Source organism: Delphinapterus leucas, chromosome 2 (genome assembly GCF_059928025.1).
Source record: "Delphinapterus leucas isolate spDelLeu-1000000601 "Yukka" chromosome 2, BTC_Dleu_Yukka2, whole genome shotgun sequence".
Lineage (NCBI taxonomy): Eukaryota > Metazoa > Chordata > Mammalia > Artiodactyla > Monodontidae > Delphinapterus > Delphinapterus leucas.
In genome coordinates, this window is record NC_143130.1 from 151,428,655 (window position 1) to 151,453,045 (window position 24,391).

General features: G+C 44.3%; 1 protein-coding gene and 1 pseudogene across 1 annotated transcript in view; one reads left to right on the forward strand and one right to left on the reverse strand.

Moving 5' to 3' along the window:
- RGS6 (regulator of G protein signaling 6) overlaps positions 1-24,391 on the forward strand; it is a 575,969-nt gene that overhangs the window by 70,868 nt on the left and 480,710 nt on the right.
- Positions 10,083-10,913, reverse strand: LOC111173255 (protein phosphatase 1 regulatory subunit 14B pseudogene; annotated as a pseudogene).

The following is a 24,391-nucleotide window of genomic DNA, read 5'->3' on the forward strand; positions in this document are numbered from 1 at the left end:
GTATGTAAGGCTTTTGAGGAAGATTTTGTTTAGTTTCTTCTTTTAGAGGAAGTTTATTCTTTTAGGGGAAGCTCCATGTAGTCATGACACAGGCTGGTTCCCCTCAGGAAGCAGTCTCTGTGATGAGTGTGTAGGACATTGTTAGGGAATCTCTCAGGGTCAGCACTTGGGGGGAGGGGGAGGAGGCAGAATTGGGCAGAAGGAGAAGATGGGCTTCACTGCAGTCATGAGGGCTCCTACCCAGTGGGAATTCTGGAACTGGGATTTTCTGAGGTAGGGCAACAAGGATGGGTCTTTTTTTTTTTTTTTTTGGCTGTGCTGCACAGCATGTGGGATCTTAGTTCCCCGACCAGGGATAGAACCCGTGCCCCCTGCAGTGGAAGCACAGAGCCTTAAGCACTGGACCGCCAGGGAAGTCCCAAGGATGGGTTTTTGTATCTTCATATCCTCCAGTCGTAGGAGGCAGCAGGCCCAAGAAGGGACGTGAGCTTAAATTAGTTAACTGTTATCAACCAAGGGCAATTTGAGAGAGGGCTGACAGCCGAGGGTTGTGAGCCAGCCGCATTCCCAGCAGCTGGGGGATGGAATCTTTGGTCAGTGGTTCCAAACGTTACTGCCCACTGAATCACCTGGGCATCCTCAAAAATGCTATGCCTGCTTAAACTGGTGTGGGGTGAGAAGCGGGTGTCAGGAGTTTGAAATGAACAGCGGTTTGGGAATGCCGGCTCTTAGTCCTGAAGAGGCGTAGGCATAGTCTGCACCGCTGTGGGAAATGGCTGAGTTTTGGAGTCAGGAAAATCTGAACGTGGCTCAACATTTTCCTAACCCTGTGAGTTCTTATTTGTCTTCTGCTGGTAACACTTTGTTGCCAGGGTGTTAAACATGTGAATGGGTGTGCATTTGGGTGGGAGTGAACACTTCCGTGAAAAGCTGGTAAAAAACAAGGATGTGTAATTCACAGAGAAGAAGTTTAAATGATCTTTAAACATTTTAAAGTGTATTGTCTTAATATATTATCGTTCATGTCTGAAGAAATGAAAATTAAGACTATATGTGCTTATGGTACTCAGTAATGGTGAAGGTGGAGGCCAGAGACATTTCTATACTCTTGGTGTGGGTATACATTGGTATAACATTTATGGTGGGACATGCAGCAATATGCATAGAAGTTCTTTAAAACTGAATGTCTTGGGCTTCCCTGGTGGCGCAGTGGTTAAGAATTTGCCTGTCAGTGCAGAGGACGTGGGTTTGAGCCCTGGTCTGGGAAGATCCCACATGCTGTGGAGCAACTAAGCCCGTGCCACAACTACTGAGCCTGCGCTCTAGAGCCCGCGAGCCACAACTACTGAGCCCACGTGCCACAACTACTGAAGCCTGCGCACCTAGAGCCCGTGCTTTGCAACAAGAGAAGCCACCGCAATGAGAAGCCCGCACACCGCAATGAAGAGTAGCCCCCGCTCGCCGCAACTAGAGAAAGCCCTCGCTCAGCAACGAAGACCCAACACAGCCGAAAATAAATAAATAAATAAAATTTAAAAAAAAAAGTGAATGTCTTTTGACATAACCAACCTAACTCTGGAAGTTTATCCTGACGAAGTAACCGGTAAGTGTGCAAAGACGTGTGCACAAAGGTATCAATGCTGAGGCTTGTTGACAATGATGGAAAATTGGGAGCAGCATAAATGCTCATCAGTAGGGACTGGTTAAATAAGTTATGGTACATACCTATTCTGGAACTATATAGTCATTAAAAATACTGTAGGTGTACACGTGTTCACGGAGGAAGGTAGCTACCATATACTTTTAAGTGAGAGAAGCACTTAACAAAACAGCATGAGCCTATTTTTGCATTAAAATCATATTTGCATTGAATATGCCTGTAAGAAGAATACTAGATGTTAACAGTAAAGTGTTTTTCCCCCTGAGTAAAAGAAGTGCAGGTGAATTTTACTCTCCCTCATACCTCTCCAAAATATTTAGACTTTAGAATGCATTACCCATAAGTGAATTTAATATTTGTGTGTTAATTTTATATTCATGAAAAACATGGAGCCGTTTCCAAAAATGACATATTTCCAAAATTACACACACATATACATACATACATGCATATATATACATACATATATGTGTGTGTGGTATATGTGTATCTCTCTACCTATCCAGCAGTCTACAAGGGTATAGTCTATAATCCAGTTAGTGGTCATCCCTAGAATTTAAGGTTATGGGTGAATTTTACTTTCTTTCTTATGCTTATTTACAGATTTTTATAAAAAGATTTTATCACTTATAATAAGAAATGAAAAATTAGCTTTCCTACTCCAGTGTGCTTGCCTAACCTAGTTTTCCACCTACTCTTTAAACTGTGCTTTGCATCTATTTTACGTGGAGGTCCTTTGGTTAGCATTTCTTTCTCCATCTCCATCTTTCTTCTTGCCTTCTTATTTAAATAATCACTATTATGTGTTGAAGAGTTGTGTGCTTTACCAAATTAGGGGCATTTATTCTGACTTTGACATTTGTTATCAAACAGTGTATTTTTGCTTTATTCATCTGTCATTTTTCCCCCTTAAGGTTGACCTTTACCTGAGACATTTCCAAGCATAGCGTTTGTCATCTACCATTATGCTTTTGATTCAGCTATTAAATGGTAATGTGTTCTCCAGAAACACTGATATTAAATTAAGTCGTTCCATAGTTGCTCTTAGGAGGAGCTTTGGGGTTATTGAATTTACCAGGCAGGTAGGATATGCAAAAAGAGAAATGCGTGGGAAGCTTCCGGCAGGCCGAGGCTCTTCCATGTTTCTGACAAATCTCATTCATCCCTTTAGGGCCCTAAATTACATACACATCACCTCCTCTGTCACACCAACTTGACTCCTCAGGGTAAGCTGGTGATAACTTCTCCCATGTGTTTTTTATGGCCCTTATTAAATTTTATTGTAAGTAGTTGTTGACGGCTATCATTCCATTAGACTTCCAGGTAGGAAACGTGGTAGCCATCCACCAAGATGGGCCCCAGTGATCCTCATCTCCTGGTATTCACGCCTTTGAAAATAGGTTACTACAGAAGTGATGGTTTTTCATGTCCACGATTAGGTTATAAGTGACTGAGGTTTCCATGTTGGGCTCTTTCTCTTGGACCACTCATTCTCTGGAAAGCCAGCTGCTGGGCTGGGAAAATAGGCAACGCATGGAGGGAGACTCAGTCACGTGGCAGCAGCTAATAAAAAACGGGTGGCTGGCAACAACCATGTGAGTGAGTTTAGAAGCAGATCTTCCCCTTGTTGAGCCTTCAGCTGTTACAGGCTCTGCCCATCAGCTTGATTGCAACTCACGGGAGACCCCGAGCTGAAACCAATCCGTCTAAATTTAGGCTCCCAATTTCTGACCCTCAGAAAGCATGTGAGACATTAGACGCTTATTGTTTTCATCAGGATGGCTTATTACACAGCAATAGGTAACTAATAAGATTTTGGTAGTAGAAGTGGGGTGCTGATGTAACGAAACACTAAAATGTGGTAGTGGCCTTGAATCTTGGCAGTGTGCAGTGGAAAAAGCTGTAAGGACTTTGAGGAACAGGTTAATAAAAGCTTAACGCACCTTGAATACACTGTCTATAGAAGTTTGGACTTCGAGGAGGCTGCCAGTGAAGGCTTACGGGAAAATAATACTGGGAACTGGGAAAGGGAGAGTCTGTTATGTGGTGGCAAAATATTTAGCCATACTGGTGCCTGCAGTAATGTGGAAAATAAAAAATGTACCTAATGAACTAGGTGATACAGTTAAGGAGATTTCTAACCGAGGTGTTGAAAGTGCCTTCTGTTTTTTTCCTGTTGCTTATAGTAAAATTGCAGGAGGAGAGAAGCTGAAGGCAGGAGCAGTCAGCAAAAAAGAGCCAGGACTAGCTGTCTTTGAAGATTTGCAGCAAGAAATGGCTTCTAAGCAAAGATCAAATTTGGGCCACTTTTAGGAAAACAAGCTCCAAACGTGAAGCCAAGGGTGTGACTGTAAAATCTTAAGATCTCACAAAATCAAAGATGGTGTCTCAGAGTACCAAGCAGCCAGCCAAAAAGCGCTCTAAGGAGATTAAGGGTTTGTCTTCACAGATCCACTTGATCAAACAAGAGCGCTTCTTGGAGGCTCAAGGACATGGTACCCCAGCAAAAGCCCAGGGTGACGAAGGACCAAATGCACAGGGATTGGTGGGTGGGGCTTTGGTCTAATGGAATGAATCCTAAAAGGAGTCACAGAAGACCTTCAGAGCTCTTAAGAGTCGTACTTGGAGTGGCGCCATCAGCTTGAAATGAAAGGAACATAGAACAAAATGAAGAGAGGTCTTTGGACCCTCAGGCATCAACAAGTAGGAGGCAAGCTGTGGAAACTACTCCTCTGCAAATGTGTTTTACCCTTCATGAAAATGGAAAGATGATGGAGAGGCCAAAACCAGGAGCCCGGAGGGTGGCATTAGGGTCACAGAGAACTATTCTCAGACCTCACCTCTAGACCAAATCAAGGAACATCTGCTCGGCAGGATTTTGGAATTGCTACCCCTACGTGCTCCTCATCACCCCCTTTGCGAGCAGGAGTGTTTATAGCAGTTATCCTCTGCTTGTCCCACCATTGCGTGTTGAGTGTTTGTCACTTGAGTGACAGGTGTCTACAGATTGAGAGGAGCCATACATCAGAGACTATACCGAAGAAGTTTCATCTGTACTTAGACATGATCTAGATGACAAGTGCCTAGACGTGGAACGGATGCTGTGATGGGATGAGACTTTTAGGGGCCGTGGGAGGGGTTAGTGTATGTTGCATGTAGGAGGGATTTGAATCATTGGGAGCCAGAGGGTAGGCTGTGGTAGGCACCCTCCAAGACAGCCCACCATGACCCCTGACTCTTGGCATCCCCTCCTCTTCCCACGTTGTACTAGAGTTGGTCTTTGTGACCAGCAGTGGAAGTGATGGTATGTCACTTGGAGATTAGTGTATTAGAGACTGTGGCTTCCATTTGGGGCATGTTCTTGATCTCTTACTCTCTTGGATGACTTGCTGTGGGGGAATGCCAGCTGCCATATGTTGAGGATGTGCAGGCAGCCACGTGGAGAGCCCTGCACAGGGAAGAACTTCCAGCCTGTAGCTGCGTGTGAGAGCTTTCTTATGAGCGTACCTCTAGTTCTAGTCAAGGCTTCAGATGAAGGAGCCCCTGCTGACACCTTGACTACAACCTCATGGGACATTGCATAGAAAAGAATTCACATAGCAGGCCTGAAACTGCCATCCGTAGAAAGTCCTGCTTGCAAGATTGGCTCTTGGCTGGCATCTGGGAGCTTGGATTTAGGGAGGGTTCTCACCATTCTCTAACTGATGGTGAGAGTGGTTGACTGTCCCTAAACTGTGCAAGCAGTATTTTTATCATGAACACCTGCTTCTATCTGGAAGTCTGGAATTTTGGTATGTGCTAGACAGAGGGTGGGTATGTGAACAGCCACCAATAAAAACCTCGGGCACTGAGTCTCTGATGAGCTTCCCTGGTAGAGAACATTTCACAAATTGTAGTCACAATACGATGCTGGGGAATTAAGCCTGTCCTGTGTGACTTGGTAGGGAGAGGACTCTTGGCAGCTCGTGCCTGGTTTCCTACGGACTTCACTCCAGACACCCTTTGCTGATTTTGCTGTAATAAATCAGAGCTATAAATAATACCATATGTGAGTCCTGTGCATCATTCCAGTGGTCACTGACCCTGGGGGACCCCCAGCACAGAGACCCTAAGCCAGAGCCACCTCCTCTGAAACTGTGAGATAACAATTGTTTTGTTATTTTAAGCCACTGAGTTTTAGAGTGGTTTTAATCCTCACAGCCGTAGATAAACTAATACTGGAAGCCAGTCATTTCTCTCTCCCCAGCATTTAGCTTAGTGCCTGGAACATAGGTGTTAGAGAAATATTTGTTGAGTGAATTGATATTTCTACCTTTGAAGAATTTTATAGCCCATCTGGCTGCTTTGCGGGAAACCGCGATCCTGGGTCGGTATAAGGAAGCAGGCTTCCCTTCCTGTTCCTTTGTCTGGAAGAACCAGTCCCAGAGGCAGCCGCCTGCCTTACAGTTGTCACTTCTGTCATCTTCCTTTCTGGATGACGTCCACATGTATGAGAAGTAGTGTGTGGCTGTCAGACCATGCTTCGTCTCTGTTCCTCATTTCTTAGGTCCCCTGATTTTTTTTTCTCTCTCCTATGCCTTGGTGATGATAAGTATTCTTACCATTGAAATAAAACCTTCCTTCTGAAAAATTAATTAACAAATGTTTCAGGGCCTTATAAGATACTAACATTTCTCTACTGAGCCTTGCCTCTTTATCATATTATTGCCTCCATAGAAGTTGAGACAAATGAACTTTTCTTGTTTCATATTGTCCCCTCCTCTGCACAGTATCTCAAAATAGACTTATATACGAAGATAGAAACCATAGCTTTGATGTGGGAGAAAAACCTAAAATATATACTAGAAGTAGACTTCCTTGAGGAGTTATTTACAGTTTCTTAGAGAAGTATTTTAATCAAAGGGTGTGTCTGTTCTCGTGTGTGGGTATGTGTGCGTGCACATACACACACACACAACCGTATTGGTCATTATCAGAACGTTTCCCTCTCTTCAAATCTCCTTCAGTCTTAGCAGATGACCTTGACTCCTGTTTTCCTGATAATTTCAAGGTGATCTAATAGGCCCTCTCTCATGTGATCTCCTTTCCACCTAATTAGAAAACTTGCCTCCTCTTTTATCAAAAACTCGTCTATCCTTCTTTCAAAAGGTCTCCTCTCTAGCCCGTCCTCCCTCTTCTTGAACATGTCATCTGTTTTTCTGCTTTTCATGCCTGCATTTCTTCCTTTCTACCAGTTTCTATAAGGATGCTCAGGTTTCTCCAACACTAAATAGAACAGCCATCCTTTTCCTTAGACTTGCTTTCACTCGGAGCTGGACTTCTGTGCGTTTCCTTTACTCTCCTGCCACGCTTACGATCAGTCCCTTGTGCTGGCAGCCTTCAACTTCCTCATCACCCATCCCCTGCTTCCCACTTAAAACACTTTCCACTCTGAGATGCCCTTTCCACTCTGAAATGCCCTCCAAGGTATTTTAGTGACCAAGTCTGTTAACCCTCCACCGCCCCACCCCACGCAGATTGTTGACCTTTCTAAAGTATTTTTTTTATTGCTTTACAGTTGTCAGCTTCTGCCGTCTTCCTTTTTGGATGAGGTCCATGTGTATAAGAATTAGTGTGTGGCCATCAGGTTTTACCTCCACCTTTTTTGTCTCGGAGGCAGTTTTGTGAGTGGTAAAGAGCTTGGACCACAATTTGAATTGTGACTCAACCATTTACCAGCTGTGTGACTTTGGGCAGGTTTGTGAACCTGGGAATGTCTCATTTACCCTCATCTGTAAATTGAGGATAAAAGTAATACCCACATGGCTGTATCGTTGTGAAGACTAAATGAGTTAGTACGTGGGAAATACTTAACAGTGCCTGGCATAGGGTAAGCAAACAAGAAACTTTAGCCTTTATTGCCAGTCGAGTCCCTTGTCGAGTAAGCGAGGTTAATCATCAAATAGCTCCTGTAAAATGAAGCGTGGATACGTTCTTCAGTAGATGAATTATGTATTAAAGACTCTGTTTTACCAGTTTAAATGGCCAGGAGCCATGAACACGGCAATCTCAACATGTGGGAGTTTATAGGGATAGTGTGTAATCTTGCACATTTAAAAGGTGAGTCGGAGCCCTTTTGTAGGCAGATTCCTACAGCGACAAATGAGGGGAGAATTAAAGCCTTCTTAGAAGAAATTTGTCATTGGTTTTGTGAACAGCATACTTAATTTACCCACACTTGATGAGGGCAGGGACGCGGCTGTTTCAGGTCACCGTTTGTATACCAGTTCTGCACTCGGCCATGGTAGGCACTCAATAAATACTCATGAACTAAATACACATTTGTGAACAAACATGTCTATGCTTTGTTGATTGTAAGTTGTACACATAATGCAGGCTTTGTGTGATGAACTGATGATGGACAAGGGAACTCTTGTCCACAGAGTGGGATGGGGGCTTGCAGGCTTTTCTTCTGATTTTTATTGGACTTGAGGGTGAGCAGCTTCAGAAACCATGCAGGCAATGTTTGCTACTTGGACATGCCTCCCTCTAAGCCGATCAGGTTCTCTGATTCCTCTGCCATTCCCTCGTGGTGCCCTGCCCTTATCGCAGCTGCTGGATCTGATCTCACTGTGAAAATAGTGTTTCCTTTCTACTGACCCATGGGGTTCAGCGTTTGATTAACAAGTTTCCAAGTTCTGAGCCAAACACCTAGGTAAATCCACCCGGATGCTGCGAGGATCTGCGGTAATTTACAACCACTGCATGAGCCCTGTGTTGAATGGCACGCTCTTTGTAAGGGTGTGGTGTCATTTTTAATGCTGGTTCCAACGTCACTCCTAGCTGTGCGGTGTGTTGACTCCCATACTAGATGACATTGACAGTCAGGAGAGGAGTGACTTTAGTTGCCGCTGCTGAATTAAAGAAAATCAGATTTACAGTATAAATGGATTTTGCTGTCTTCAAACTAGTGACCTTGGGACAGATGTAATCCTTCGATGCTTCCATCGATGTTGCTATGGCCCCAAACATTTCTGGAATCCTTCTTTTTAAGTTGTCTTCTGAGCCTATGGCATATTCTTGGGAATATTTTCAAGTCTGACAAATATTCATTCTTTGTAGGAGGCTTTGATTTTTGGAAAAGGGAAAGAATCACTGGCATTGAGTCCAGCAGCTGAGGTGGGTGATGGGACCAGGGAGCACTGGTCCTGTCCAAGGCAACGTAGGATTTTAGATGTCTTTTCATTATGTCATAAGACTGGTATGTTTTTTGTTCTGAACAGTGTTTCTTTTAAAAATAATGTTTCAAATTATAAACATATCAAGCCTATAGAATACTATGGGACTCTGTATGACAGACAGGTGTATTTCCAGCACTGATGTTTAAATGGATGCTAACTTTTTTTTTTTCCCAAGCGAATTAGTTTGTGTAATGAAGACTATGGTGTGAGCTTAGTCTTAAACGATGCAGGTTAAACATTAACCAGCTCAGACCACAAACCAGATGTGAAGATGATCCCAGCTGTGCCTGGGTCAGTGTTGCACTGGAAGAAAGGAATCCAGGTGACTGAGTTTGCATTCTCTGGCTCAGCAGGGAGTTGGGTTTTTTTGTTGTTGTTGTTAAGACTTGTATGCCTCCCCAACAAGCTGGGCATAAATTTAATTCTTCATTAAAATACGGGCAAAAAACTCAATTTTTACCTAATTTCCAAATTATATAGAAAATTTTAGATATTCATATTTGTGATCGGATGCTATTTGCTCTATTTGTTGGCATGTGTTCTTTCTTCTTTCTCCAAAAAAATACATTTTAGGTATTCCTAAAACCCTATCCCGCCCCATGCCCATCTGCACCCACCCTCCCTCTGTAGTCACACCTCTGCCAATCCCAGGTGTGTCTAGGCCTTTTGGAGGGAGTGTTTTAAAATGGACATGAGTTGTATTATACTGTATGTTTCCCTCTGACAATATTTTGGAGATTTATCCATGTCGATTTGTTTAACTGCTCTATAGTATTTCACCTTCAGAATTGTTTTGGCCATACCAGGCTCTTGACACTTTAAAATATATTTCAGGAATGTGGAGCCCTGTTTTGCTTTGTTGGAATTACTCAGATGTTTTACAGATACATTATGAAAATTTGTCTTCTTATGATAATGGGTCTTCTTACCCACAAACATGTTATACTGTGTTTATTTAGTTCTTTTTTAATGTCCTTCAATAGAATTTCCCAATTTTTGGTATACTTTTCTTACCTATCTTTATTGAGGGAGTTCGTAAGTATCCCATACCCTGTATTTCTGTTGCTTTTTTTTTTTTAACTGCACCAAAGGCGTATCCTAGCTTTATTAAAGAGTCCGTGCCACAGTCAATATAAAAACACAAAAACTCCCATCAGTTTAATAATAATAAAAAACCCCCAAAATGGAAAACTGAGGGGGCAGGGAAGAGGCCCCTGGGCCAGGGGCATGGAGAGCCGTGCTCGTGGCAGCAGGCCTGGCTGCAGGGCCCCCCGGTATTGCTGTTGCTACGAGGTTGGGGGTCAGCGATTGTCCTGTGGGAGCCATCGTTCACCTGGGTCGAGGACCCTTACTTCTTCTGGGGTGTGCTCAGCTTCTGCATGCCCCGAATCTTGTCCAGCAGGCCAGAGATGAAGACCTCAGTGGGTTTGTAACAGTCCACCAGCGGCTCCTTGACCCTGGCAACTCGGGTGTCATCGCCCTCCACGTCCAGGAGTTATCCACATCAGTCTCCAGCTCCGGGATCTCCTCTTGCTGGCAGGCGAATGAGCTGCTCCAGGATCCGCTGCTCCAGGATCCACTCCCCCAGGTTGAGGCGCTTCCGTAGCTCCTTGCGTTCCTACTTGACCGTGACCTTCCCTTGGCGCCTCATTGGGCCCTCATCGAACGTGGTGCCCGGGCCCTCGCCTGCGGCCCCAAGGGGTTTCCGAAAGTAGACGCTGGGCCCTGGGCCGCCACTGCCCGGTCCAGGGGCCGGAGCAGCCAACGCCGCGCCCCCCCGCAGGGCCACTGTCAGCCCTGGCTGCCGCTGGGGCCACGTGCGTGCGTCGGTCCCCTTCCTGCGCCGCCACCTCCAGGAGGGCCGCCGGCTGGCTACGGGCTGCTGGCTCGGCTTAGCCCGTGAGCTCGGCTCAGCCTGGCTCCGCGGAGAGGGTGGCGGAGGGGCCACCCGGGGCCAGCTGCAGCGTGCGGAGCCCCCGGGCTGGCCCTGGCCTGGTCACGCCCCCTGTGTTTGTACTGTTAATGGCATCTTTTTATTATGTTTTCATGTTGTTGCTAGTGCCTAGGAACATTACTTGGTTTTGTATATCTTGCTGAACTCTCATTTAATTTCATGGTTTTTCTGTAGATAGTCTTGCATTTCCTATGCGTGTGGATATATAACTTGTTGATAATGACAGATTTTTTTTTTTAAGTTTGTGTGACTAAAGGAAAACCGCTCTTCTACTGACAACACATGCGTGGATTTTCCACACATTTCAATTTTCTGTGGACCAACTGGATGGCCTACAATTTAATTCAATTCTGGCATTATCGACCTGGAGTTAGCATAGACCCCTCAAGACTGTCCCCTCTTCAGATGCCAATCACAAGTCTGGGCTTCCCATGCTTTTGACTAGTAGGTTCCCATGACCCCCTCCTGAGTTCAATAATTTGCTAGAATGGTGCGCAGATCTCAGGAAAGCGCTGTACTTACTATCACTGGTTTACTATAGGGATACAACTTAGGAACAGCCAAATGGAAGAGATGTATAGGGCAAGATATGGGGGGAGGGGTACACGGGGCTTCCATGCCCTCTCCAGGCACGCCGCCCTCGCAGCACCTCCATGTGGTCACCTACCCAGAAGGTCTCCAAACCCTGTCCTTTATGGTTTTTATGGAGGTTTCATTACATAGGCATGGTTGATTAAATTCTTGGCCATTGGTGATTGAACTCAATCTCCAGCCCCTCTCCCCTCTCCTCTGGTAACCAGCTTCATCTGCCAGGAGTCACCTCATTAGCATAAATTCACCTGTGGTTAAAAGGGACTTATTATGAATAGCAAAAGACACTTGTATCCCCTATCACTCAGGAAATTCCAGGGGTTTTAGGAGCTCTGTGCTAGGAACCCGGGATGAAGACCAGATACATGTATTTTATATCACAGTAACTTTCACTTATTTTTCTTGAATTAATGTATTGGCTTGGACTTCCACTCTAATACCTGTTTTTGTAAATAAAGTTTTATTGAAACACAGCCACACTCTTATTGTCTCTGGTTCCTTTTGCATTACAACAGCAGAGTTGACTACTTGGAACAGAGACTTTCTAGTTTGCAAAGCCTAAAGTACTTGCTATCAGGCCCTTTACAGAAAGTTTGTGAACCCCCTCAACAGTGTTGAACACAGGAAGTGATAGTAACCTTTCTTGTCTCATTACTGACTTTAAAAGGAGAGCTTATAGTGCTGTGCCATTAAGAATGATGCTATCCATGGGCTGGTTAGTGTGTGCCCTTTATTGGGTTAAGAAAATGTCTTTCTAGTCTTAGATTTGTAAGAAAGGTTTTCTTGTTTGCCGAATTTTGTTGTTTTTAAGAAATCATAAATTAATGTTGAGCTTTATCAAATGTGTTTTTGGCATCTGTGATTGGTTTTTCTCTCCTTTTAAACATACCTAATTATATTCTTTTTCAGAGTTTTCTATTATTTCCAGTTCTTAGAGGCTGGAATCCTCTGGTTCACTGTGCTTTTATCACTTGTGAGCTTCCTGGGTCTGACTTTTCTAATTGTCTGTAGCATGGGTTGTGGGAGTTTTGCTCTCATTTTTCCCATGCCCATCGTTGGCCCAGGACCAATTTTTATGCTAATTTCTTAGGTTGGGCATTTCCAGACTGTAGCCTAAATTTGTACCCCAAATTCTCCAGAGGTAGAGGTATGAGGTTCAAATTTTGCAGGAAGCTTTTAGTTCTCTTCTCCTGAAGCCAGAGATAGACAAGCTAGCTGAGCTGGTAGGGAAATACTTTTCAGCCCATTTTTCCTGGGGTCGCAGCTCTTTGCAGGGCCTCGCTTTGGGCAGCACCCTCCTCTCTCGGGCAGGACTCAAGGGCTTAGCCTCCTGTTCCCATGTGCTAGTTGACATCTACACCCTTACTTCCCCTGGATCAATGCTTATTCTATTCCTTCCTCTGCGCTGTGGTCTCCCTCAGCCCCAGGAGTGGCTGCCCAGTTGATTCCTCTGCTTACTCCTGGTTTTCAGTTGAGGCTTTGTTTCTGGCACCTGGTAATTTCCTATTCTTTATCACAGGTTCAAGTATGCATTTAAAAAATTATTGTATCTGGATTTTTTGTTAATGGCCATTCTGACTGGTGTGAGATGTTATCTCATTGTAGTTTTGATTTGCATTTCTTTAATGATTAATGATGTTGAGCATTCCTTCATGTGTTTGCTGGCAGTCTGTATATCTTCTTTGGAGAAATGTGTATTTAGGTCTTCTGCCCATTTTTGGATTGGGTTGTTTGTTTTTTTGTTATTGAGCTGCATGAGCTGCTTGTAAATCTTGGAGATTAATCCTTTGTCAGTTGCTTCATTTGCAAATATTTTCTCCCATTCTGAGGGTTGTCTTTTGGTCTTGTTTATGGTTTCCTTTGCTGTGCAAAAGCTTTGAAGTTTCATTAGGTCCCATTTTTTTATTTTTGTTTTTATTTCCATTTCTCTAGGAGGTGGGTCAAAAAGGATCTTACTGTGATTTATGTCATAGAGTGTTCTGCCTATGTTTTCCTCTAAGAGTTGGATAGTGTCTGGCCTTACATTTAGGTCTTTAATCCATTCTGAATTTATTTTTGTGTATGGTGTTAGGTAGTGTTCTAATTTCATTCTTTTACATGTAGCTGTCCAGTTTTCCCAGCACCACTTATTGAAGAGGCTGTCTTTTCTCCACTGTATATTCTTGCCTCCTTTATCAAAGATAAGGTGACCATATGTGAGTGGGTTTATCTCTGGGCTTTCTGTCCTGTTCCATTGATATATATTTCTGTTTTTGTGCCAGTACCATACTGTCTTGATTACTGTAGCTTTGTAGTATAGTCTGAAGTCAGGGAGCCTGATTCCTCCAGCTCCATTTTTCGTTCTCAAGATTGCTTTGGCTATTCGGGGTCTTTTGTGTTTCCATACAAATTGTGAAATTTTTTGTTCTAGTTCTGTGGAAAATGCCAGTGGTAGTTCGATAGGGATTGCATTGAATCTGTAGATTGCTTTGGGTAGTAGAGTCATTTTCACAATGTTGATTCTTCCAATCCAAGAACATGGTATATCTCTCCATCTATTTGTATCATCTTTAAATTTCTTTCATCACTACTGGGCATATACCCTGAGAAAACCATAATTCAAAAAGAGTCATGTACCAAAATGTTCACTGCAGCTCTATTTACAATAGCTAGGACATGGAAGCAACCTAAGTGTCCATCATCGGATGAATGGATAAAGAAGATGTGGCACATATATACAATGGAATATTACTCAGCCATAAAAAGAAACGAAATTGAGATATTTGTAGTGAGGTGGATGGACCTAGAGTCTGTCATACAGAGTGAAGTAGGTCAGAAAGAGAAAAACAAATACTGTATGCTAACATATATATATGGAATTAAAAAAAAAATGTCATGAAGAACCTAGGGGTAAGACAGGAATAAAGACACAGACCTACTAGAGGATGGACTTGAGGATATGGGGAGGGGGAAGGGTAAGCTGTGACAAAGTGAGAGAGTGGCATGGACATATATACACTACCAAATGTAAATAGCTAATGGGAAGCAGCTGCATAGCACAGGGAGATCAGCTAGGTGGTTTGTGACCACCTAGAAGGGTGGGATGGGGGGGTGGGAGGGAGGGAGACGCAAGAGGGAAGAGATATGGAAACATATGAATATGTATAACTAATTAACTTTGTTATAAAGCAGAAACTAACACACCATTGTAAAGCAATTATACTCCAATAAAGATGTTAAAAAAATAAACGGCATTAATGATGATAATAATAGTTACTCAAAAAAAATTATTGTATCTGATATATCTAGGTGCTTATAGCAGGAATGTTTGGATGTGTATGTCATCTTAGCTCAACATCTTGCTGAAATGAGAGATCGCCATTTAAATGCAATTTCAGGATTCAACACCCAAAAGCAAAACAAAACCCAGTAAAACAAAAAGCAAAACCCCAAATCGGATCCCTAAACGAACTAATCATGAACTAGGCAGCATGCAGAGTCCTCTGATATTAGCTCATGTAATTCTCCCGAAGACCCCATAACTCTTTGCCAATGGAGAACTTGAGTAACTGGCCTAGCAGTTTGTCAGGGGCAGAGCCAGGCAAGGAACTTAGCTTTATCTGACATTCCCTCCTCTTAAGTGGTCTGAACATCAGTAACACTAAGTATGAAGTGTGCCCGTTCTCAAGGTGACTAATGTGAAGGTCAATGCTATTTTCCATCTCATATAATATATTCCTAATATATTTACACAGTTGTCTCACCTGGTAATCCAGAATAGAATCGTGATTGTGTTTGTCTATGAGAATTTGCAGTTTGGGGTGAGTTTAAATTAAAGAAAAATCTGAAAAGCAGTTGCCTAGGGGCTATTAATAGTTGCAAAAAGGAGCATGAGTACACTTCCTTCTGAGCACAGTAGAGCTCCAGGGAATTAATAGGGACCCATTGTTTTCCATGTTGACTTTCGAGAAATGTACCTTACTCCCAGTCTGCTGAAACATGTTTTAAGGATGTATTGTCATGCATGTAGTTTCTGGAAGGCCACAGACAAGTGAATTTTTACATCCCCTCTTGGTTCATTTGCTCATCCTCTGAAATCAAGGCCTCTGCAAAGAAGGAGTCAGTGGTCATTACAGTTTGTGATTAGGAGTTGCAGGTGGCTGACGTTTTAGTCTCAGTTAATGGCTGAGGATGGACCCCAGGGCACTTCACCTTGTTCACAATCTAATTTAGCAGCACAATCTTAATTTGAGTCGACAAGTAGCCTTAGGGATTTTTGCTTGGTGCTTGCATGAGCGTTCTGGAACGCTGTATGTTACCTGATGCTACCTGAGAGGAGGTGCTTGGGCAGTCATGGCTTCTCTGAGCCCTCATCTACATGGGGGAGGTTGAGAAGTGGCAGAAGTTCTATTCTACCAGCAACATAGACCTGTCTCACTATGAAGTTGTGTTAATGGCTTTGCCAAGAATTTTCCCAGTGCACAGTAGGCATATTTGCTGGAGGAGCTGATCTTGCAGTCCCTGTATATCTGGAGCAGTCAGTTATGAATCTGCTAATTAGCTTGATGTTTGGTCTCCCAGCTAAGTGAGCTCTTGTGCACTCTGCCAGAATCTGGATTTCCAAATGATCTGACGAGAGGAAAGGGAAAGATTGGGCCAAAGAGGCCATTACAAGTTAATTTCGTATTTCAGAAATTTACTCAGCCCTAGCGCCTGCCTTTTCTGTTGCCACAAAATACCCATTCTTCCCCTTTCATAGCTGCTGACGCATCCGTGGGTGAAGTGGTTTTGCCTCCCTTTTTTTGTTTTCAGTATTAACGTTTGAAAAAGCCTCTGGCCACATGGTGCAAGGTGTGGCCCTCGCCAGGGGCACATCTCACCTCTCTTCCCTGCCTTAAAAGGAGGCCCAAATTTCTAATCTTGGAGAGTCTGTTAATTCTTCCTTTTCCTGGTGAGTACGTGGGAGTGTTCCAAGGTTCAGCACTTCCCATCTGCCTTTCTCTTTACAATTTTTTGAGATACTCACCAATAAATGCTAATATTTACTGAACATGTTTTATATGCGAGACACTTTTAAAAGCACTTTAATAACAACACTAATATTACTGAGCATCTACTGTATGCTAGGCGCTGCCCTAGGCACCGAGGATGTGGAACAAGCCAAACAAAGGTCGTCGCTCCTGGAGCACATGTTTTACTAGGCAGACAGCCAGACAGTACAAGCCATCAGTAAACAAACATGTGCTACGTCAGATTGTTACACACGTGCTCTGAAGGAGAAGCGTGTAGGAGCTGGCCAGGGAAAGCCTCTCCGACGGGGGAGAACAGAGTCTCCAAGGAAATGAAGGCATAAGCCCACTGGGCCTCAGATCTTCTCCTCCCCAGGTCTTGCTGACTCAGACAGAGCCAGTGGCATGGGGAGCCCCTCCCTCCCTTCTCTGCTCTCTGCTCATGGCACCACTTTCTCCCAGACCGCAGCCTCTAGGCCTGAGTCCCCACCCTTCCCTCCTCTTTCCTCAACCAATCACCAGGCCTCATTGACTTTCTTTGGAAATCTCTGGGGCATCCCTTCCACTGCCTTTGTGAAAAGGAAACCCCTGCCAGCTGAGCGCTTTGCCTGTCCGTTTTAGAATGACTGTAAAGGCCTCCTAAGTGTTCTCTCTGGGCTGCTAGCCTCTCTTCTCACCAATCTGTCACCGCCCAAGTGCTGGCACATACACGCCATCGTTTGAGTGCTTATTCCAGGCGGGGCACTAGATCCCCATAGGAGCTTTATTATTATTATTATCATCCCCATTTTACAGATGAGGAAACAGATTCCCTCAAGGTCACTCACTGATCCAATAAGTGGTTAAGTCAGAATTTGAACTCAGGTCCCACTGAATCCACAGGCCTCTTCTAGCCAGGAGCCCAAGCTGCCTCTACCCTGCCCTTGTATGTATCAAGACCCTGCTTTGATTGCTCCTTTGCTTAGAAATCTTTCATGCTTCCCATCATCTGTAGGGGAAAGTCCAACCATTTTGAAATAGTTTTCAAAGCCTTTCATAACTGGACCACGCTTCACCTGTCTCCCCGTTTTATATCTGAGTTCTCTCCTGTGACAACCTCTTCCGGGCACACACAGATGTGTCCTGTTGGCAAACACGGCTACACCTGTGCTCACAGGTGGGTGCTTTTTCACTCCCTCTGTGTTAACTACTCTCCACGCCCCAGCTCAGACTGCATCCTCTCTTACCTTCATTTGTGTCCATCTTTACCTCCAGCCTCCACCTAGTTAGGAGTGTCCTGCCTGTCTTAAGCCGATCCTGATGTCATAGGATGCACTGGGCCATCCTTTGAGCACCTGTAGCTCTCTTAGTTCTGATCCCCAACTGGCCATTCCCGTTGATTTCCTTAGTACTTTCCCACATGTGATCCTAAAATATTGAGAAAACTTATATGTCCAAAATGAGTATAACTTTCTAAGTAAGAGTCTTGGAAGATACATACTTATTTCACTAAACCTTCTCAGAGCTCAAAACACATTTGGAGGAGCCCCCTTTGCTAAACTGCCTTACAGCTACCCAAGAAAGCCAATTTCCTTCTTTAATAACTGTGACTCATTTTTGGACCCACGATGACACGAGTCCAGTTCATTCACCCATCTGAATCATCAGTAGGGACTCCATTTAAAATTAGACAATTTTCCTAAATCAAATCCATCCTCAAGAGATTAAAAGTAGGTATTCACTAGAATGTGCCCTGGGAAATTCTGAAATAAGAGTTCTGAAAATGTTGGTTTAAAATGTCAGGGGCTGAAACTAGGAGAAAAGCAGGACTGGAATGTTCCTCTTATTTCTTAATTCATTGTCTCTCACTTACCTGCTTCTTAGTGGAAGAAAAGGCAGAAAAGGAAGCATGGGAAGGAAAAGGGGAACTAATCAGAGGCAGTTGGGATCACAGGAAACAGTTAAAACTCACAAAAAAGGAACAAAATTTTCTCCTGAATCCAAGCCTTCCTTAGGGGAGGATGGAGCAGGAAATTTCATTCTGAAAATGGAATGAGAGCTGGTCCGGTGCAATTGGAAAGATGGGTATAGAGGCAGGAGGAATGAGGTAGAAAGACATAGGGACCCTGGAGCAAAGGAATGCCATTTATTTGCAAATAATTCTCCAGAGGTAAGGGAGGGGATGGCATAGAGGGGGAGGCTGGGGAGTAGAGGGCTTGGTCCAAGCTGGATCAAGACCTTGTTCTTCTTCACTCTTCTGGTTACGTGCAACTCCTCTACTCAGCAGTTGTGTCGACAATGAGCTCGCTGAGAGCTGCCACTGAATTTTATTCTATACACGATGTACATCCAGCACTTAGCACTTGTCTGGCCCCTAGTAAGGACTCAGCACATATTTGCTGAGTGAATAAATACAAGATACTTTGTTGCTGGAAGAGGTTAAGGCTAATTCTGCGCTGTCATTTCTGGTAGCGGCCACCAGGTGGTGCCTTCCTAAGAGCAGGAGCAAATGAGATCTTGAATCTTGGGTGGAAGGCTTCAGAGAAGCCTTAGGTCTCACCTGGAACCCTCACCCGAGCGCGTGCCCTCCAGCAATTCATCACACTTTCTTATTCCTCTGTTGAATGTGCCTGCAGAGTTCAGACAAGTGGCTAGAACCAAGTTTCTTTACTTGGAGTCAGTTTCACAGGAGGCCCACAAAAACCTTTCAGAAGGTTTCATTTACGGCTAAACTTTGGGATGTGAGACCAGTTCTGCCCCAGGCCTGTGCTCTGTCACGTGGGTTCCCGTTGTTCCCAATTACCCCCTATTCTTCAGGAGAACGTCTACTCCCATGGATCCTGTATTTTCTCTGAAATTCTCCCCCAGAGTCATTTATGGCTTCACACGCAGCCCTGGCAGCCTGTGGGTTGAAGTGCGCGGCACCTCTGCCCACTTTAAGCTGCTGCCTGATGAGTCCCTACGCTGTGCCTGTGGTTTATATGTTCACATTCTCAGAACAGTTCCACAAGATGGGCAGAAAGCAGAATAGCAGCTCAGCAGGCTTAGGCAGCCTTCCCAGAGTGACACAGCCAGTCCGTGGGAGAGAGGACTCAAGCCCAGGGCCAGCTGCCCACAGGCCTCACTGCGATTCTTCTTTTTCCTTTATTCCACACACACACACACACACTGTATTTTATCTTTACAAGAGATAAATAAACTGACACCAAGCATTGTAAGTGGATGGCCACAACAAAAGCAACAGTGATAGCAATTACCACACACGAAACACACTCACTATGTCATAATATTGACATTCAGTCCAGGAATCCTCCAGTGTAACAGCTCCTTTACTTTGCAGTGAAAATTGATTTGTATATTTTTTGCCTCTGAGTCCTTGTGGGATTTTTTTTTTTAATTCAAACAAAGTCACAAAAATTAAAATCATCCTCGTCGTCTCACTGAGTCCTTGCTGGGGTTCTTATTGCATTTCACATAGAGTGAGTGCCGTTTCATGTATCTGTATGTCTGAGGTCCAGGGACAATAACAGTAATAATAACGATTATTGTTTTAATAACGATCAAGCAAAATCCACATCCTGTGAAGCCAAGTCTTATAGGAGCATAGCTCACCATCAGTATGAGCAGACACACGCAGCTCTGGTCAGGTTTTAGACAGTGCCAAAGGAAAAAATACTCAGCCTCCTTTGTGCCCATAAACCTAATTAAAGGTACTAGAGATTTTGATTGGCAAGAGCTCGGGATGGAGGTGCTGAGTGAGATTGTATGTGTCCTCGTGTGTGTGTGTGTGTGTGTGTGTGTGAGAGAGAGAGAGAGAGAGAGAGAGAGAGAGAGAGAGCGAGAGAGAGAGAGAGAGAGAGAGAGAGCGAACATGTTAAATCCTATGAAGACCTAGAAAACGATCATTTTTGCCAGGACTGGACTTGGGCAAAGCAACAGAATACATGGACTTTATGTCTGAGTGCCCCCTCCAAAACTTACCTGTCCTGTGTCTCACTGTCTGGTTTCTGCTATATAAGTTGCAATGAATTGTACAAAGTTAATCAAATAAATAGATCAATATAATGCACTTGCTAAATAGTGTTTCTTTTGGGAGAAGGTGATTTAACTTAGTTAACCATCACCAGGCATGGGGGATGGTAATGTTGGGAGTATCAGGAGTGATTGGCTTGTGGGGTCGGGGTGGGGGGTTGGGAAGAAGGGAGTGGAAATCCAGATCACAGTGGGGGCCGAGGTGAAGGGCGGGCTGGAGGAAAGGGGGAATGGGAGGATTTGGAGTCAGGAGCGCCTCTTGAAGTCTCTTATCTCAGACCTTACTCTACACCTTTTTTTTTTTGCGGTACGCTGGCCTCTCACTGTTGCGGCCTCTCCCGTTGCGGAGCACAGGCTCCGGATGCGCAGGCTCAGCGGCCATGGCTCACGGGCCCAGCCGCTCTGCGGCATGTGGGATCCTCCCGAACCGGGGCACGAACCCGTGTCCCCTGCACCGGCAGGCAGACTCTCAACCACTGTGCCCCCGGGGAAGTCCACTCTATGCCTTTTCATAGGGCTGCGCCTGATCACCCTGGGCTTTATGGTCTTGAATGTCTTCTTTGAGCCTTTCAGAAATTTTCCACGTAGTAATATACATGATTTATGCTTTTAAACACTTAACATGCTAGAAACTGGGCATTGTTTCCATAATCCTCAGAGGAGACTTGGGAGATACTGTTATTCTTTCCTCCCACCCTTCTTTCAACTAATGAAATGGAGATTCAGGAAGGCCATAAGCTAGGTAATGTTAGAGCCAAAATTCAAAGCCAGGACCGTGTGATTATAAAGCCATGCACTTAACAGCTATCTTGTGCTGTGAGAATAAAGTGGCAAATCTTAAAATAAAAGCACCCATTATCAGTAATTAGCAACCCCCCGCCCGAAACCATTAATTGATTTATTCAACATGAATATGCCAGGTGTAGTAGATTCGGGGGATACAGGATGAATGAAACAGGCAAACCAAATTGAATGGAGTTTACCTTTAGAGAATAAAAGAATAAAAGTTCTCTCAAACTTAGGAAAAGCTTGATTGTTCCGTAGCTATGGTAACAAGTAGCCAGCAGAACCAATTTTAAATCTGTTCACTTGGTCCGCACCAACTTGTCTTAGTGAAAGCTGGTTTTGAAACCAACCAGTGTTGGCCCCCCAGTTCTGAAAGTCAGCCAATCAGGGATGGATGCTCTCCAGAAAACCTGCCAATCAACATCGGCCTTACCTGAGCACCCACCTGTTGTCAGCCCAGGAATGACTCTGAACATCCGTGAATCACAGAGCTCCATGCTTTCCAAAGCCCTCTATGAGATCCGTCACCTGTTCTGCTTGTAGAGACCTTTTGTCCAGCACAGCTCTTCCATATTATCTGAGCAATAAATTCAGCCTTGTAGTTTGATTTCAGATCCTGAGTAGTGTTCTCATTGTCCTTTGACAAAACAGGCAAATACACATGTCAGGGAGTGTCTGGCTACAGAGAAAATAGCACAGGTAAGAGGAGCATGACAGGATGGAAAGCTCAGGAGAACCTGTTTGTTGCGGGAAGGTTTGTGGAGAGACTGGAATGATTTGAGAGGGGTCCAGGCATGCGCAGATCTAGACCTAGAGCTTTTAAGGGGCCCTGAGGAAGAGAGGTCGCCCTGTGTTTTGGGAAGGAGGAGAAGAGGAGGCTGATTCTCCAGGGCTTTGGGAGTTTGGATTTTGCTCCCAATGTAATAGAAAAGCAGGAAACTACCCAGGAATGGACCACGTCCTCTGCTTTAAAAAGGATGTGCACATGTTTGCACATGTGTGTACACACTCATGTTCTGAAATTAGGTTCGAAGGTCCTTTAGGTCTATCACAGTGTTTATGACCTTGAGCATGTGAATCAGGATGCCCTCCACTGTGTGCTGCTGCCCCTGCCCACACTTTCCCATTGTGAGTCCCAGAAGTGGGGTGATTTCTCTACCACTGATGGGGTCCAGTGACAGGCAATCAGTGATATAAAAAGTACAGGTCTAAGAGATGATTCACTTCATTGTAAAGCTGCTCTGTTGTGTCAGGTACAGAGTCTGGGGAGGCTGGGGCCAGAGTAAGGCCCCAAACTACTGTGAAACCTGCCCAAGTCCAAGTTGGGGTTGGTCTACTCCTAAATACATTAGCCAATTGTTTTTCTTAGTCCTTACATGTGAAGCTCGATGTCTGTTTCTCAAATAGGATTTATCCTGATCACCATTCTTACAGAGGGGATAGATGCCCATAAAAGACTGACATATGCTCTGTTTTTATTCCTCTTAACACAGTTGTTGCTTCAGTGGGATCACCTGACCATCTTCTGCTGGGAGTGTTTTTGTTAATTCCTGAAGCCTGATTTCAATTGCCGTAGGGGGATGAATGTGACACCTGCTCATTGTTTTTGTTTGAGAACTGCCCCTGCCCTGGGGGACTGCGTGCCGGTGCTGCTGGCTTTTGCTGACAAAGCCATTGGATTTACACTGCTGTGTGATGACAAGGCCAGCCTGGCAGTTTTGTGGGGCTGGGTAGGCTGCTCTTTCATTCCCGGCTGCTTTGCTCTTCCAAAAGCATTAACTCCAGTTCAGATGGAAATCATTCTCCTTTTCATCAGCCCCAACTTCTGAACCCCTTCCTTCAGCCATACCTCCAGACTGCTTGGACACGTGGGGATGTGTTTTGCTTATTCACGTTTGAATTGCAGTCTGGTTTGTGGATACTCCCTCACTAGATTGGCAGTTGTTTGCAGAATTCCTGAGTACCAGTTACACTGAGTAGCAGGAAATGAAAAGACAGGCAAGGAACTAGTAGAGCCCAGAGCATAGATAGCCCTTTATCATTCTTCCTTCTTAGCTAATACATCTTATAGTTATCTCTGGAAGGAGAATTTATTTAAACATACTAAATACTGTGGATAGTGACTCACGTTTGTTATCATAATAGCACTGCTAATGCTACACTTCAAGGTGCAGTGAATAAACCTTTGGAGAAATATCCTCATAATATGGTTTCAAAGGACATGCATCCTTCTGGACTACATTGCTAAAGTAGTGTTGTTTAAATTAGCACAGAGAGATCCTATTCTAAGGCTGTGTTTGTGCTCCATTGTAATATGTCTGTAATGGATATGGAAGTCTTATGTGTGATTCAGTGTGGGTAGCTGAACTAGCGAAAGAAGACTTATTTGTTTGGCTTTGTGGCTCTGGTGAAATTCTCAGACGGACGGTATAGTTGAAAAATAAACATGGGTTGACTCGCTCTCTTCTCATTGTTGCTTTTGGTCTTCTAGTGAATCAAAAAACAGGTACTCTTCTTGAAGTCTTTCTGCCAGTTCCTCATTTATAGGTCCTGTCGTAATTGAAATACGGCCTAAATGGTTGGAGTCATAAAAAGTAGAATCCCCGGACTTCCCTGGTGGTGCAGGGATTATGAATCTGCCTCCCAATGCAGGGGACATGGGTTCGTGCCCTCGTCCGGGAGGATGCCACATGTCGTGGAGCAACTAAGCCCGTGCGCCACAGCTACCGAGCCTGCATTCTAGAACCCACGAGCCACAACTACTGAGCCCACATGCCACAACTACTGAAGCCCATGCGCCTAGAGCCCGTGCTCCTCAACAAGAGGAGCCCACCCACCGCAATGAAGAGTAGCCCCACGCACCGCAACTAGAGAAAGCCCGCGTGCAGCAACGGAGACCCAATGCAGCCAAAAGATAAAAATAAATAAGTTAATAAATTAAAAAAAAAAACAGGCTGAATTTAGTCCACAAGCCATGTTTAAAAAAAAAAAAGTGGAACCCCTATGACATATGAGCCAGTTTCTAGCATCGTACTGGCTCTTGATGTTGGGGTTCCATTGCTACGTTAGCCAGGATTATAATTTGTTAAGAATCTCCTGTCATTGGGGATAATCAACAGTGGCTGGATAACGTGTTGGATATGGACACTGCTTGCAAGTCACAGTGCGCTTGTAAACATTA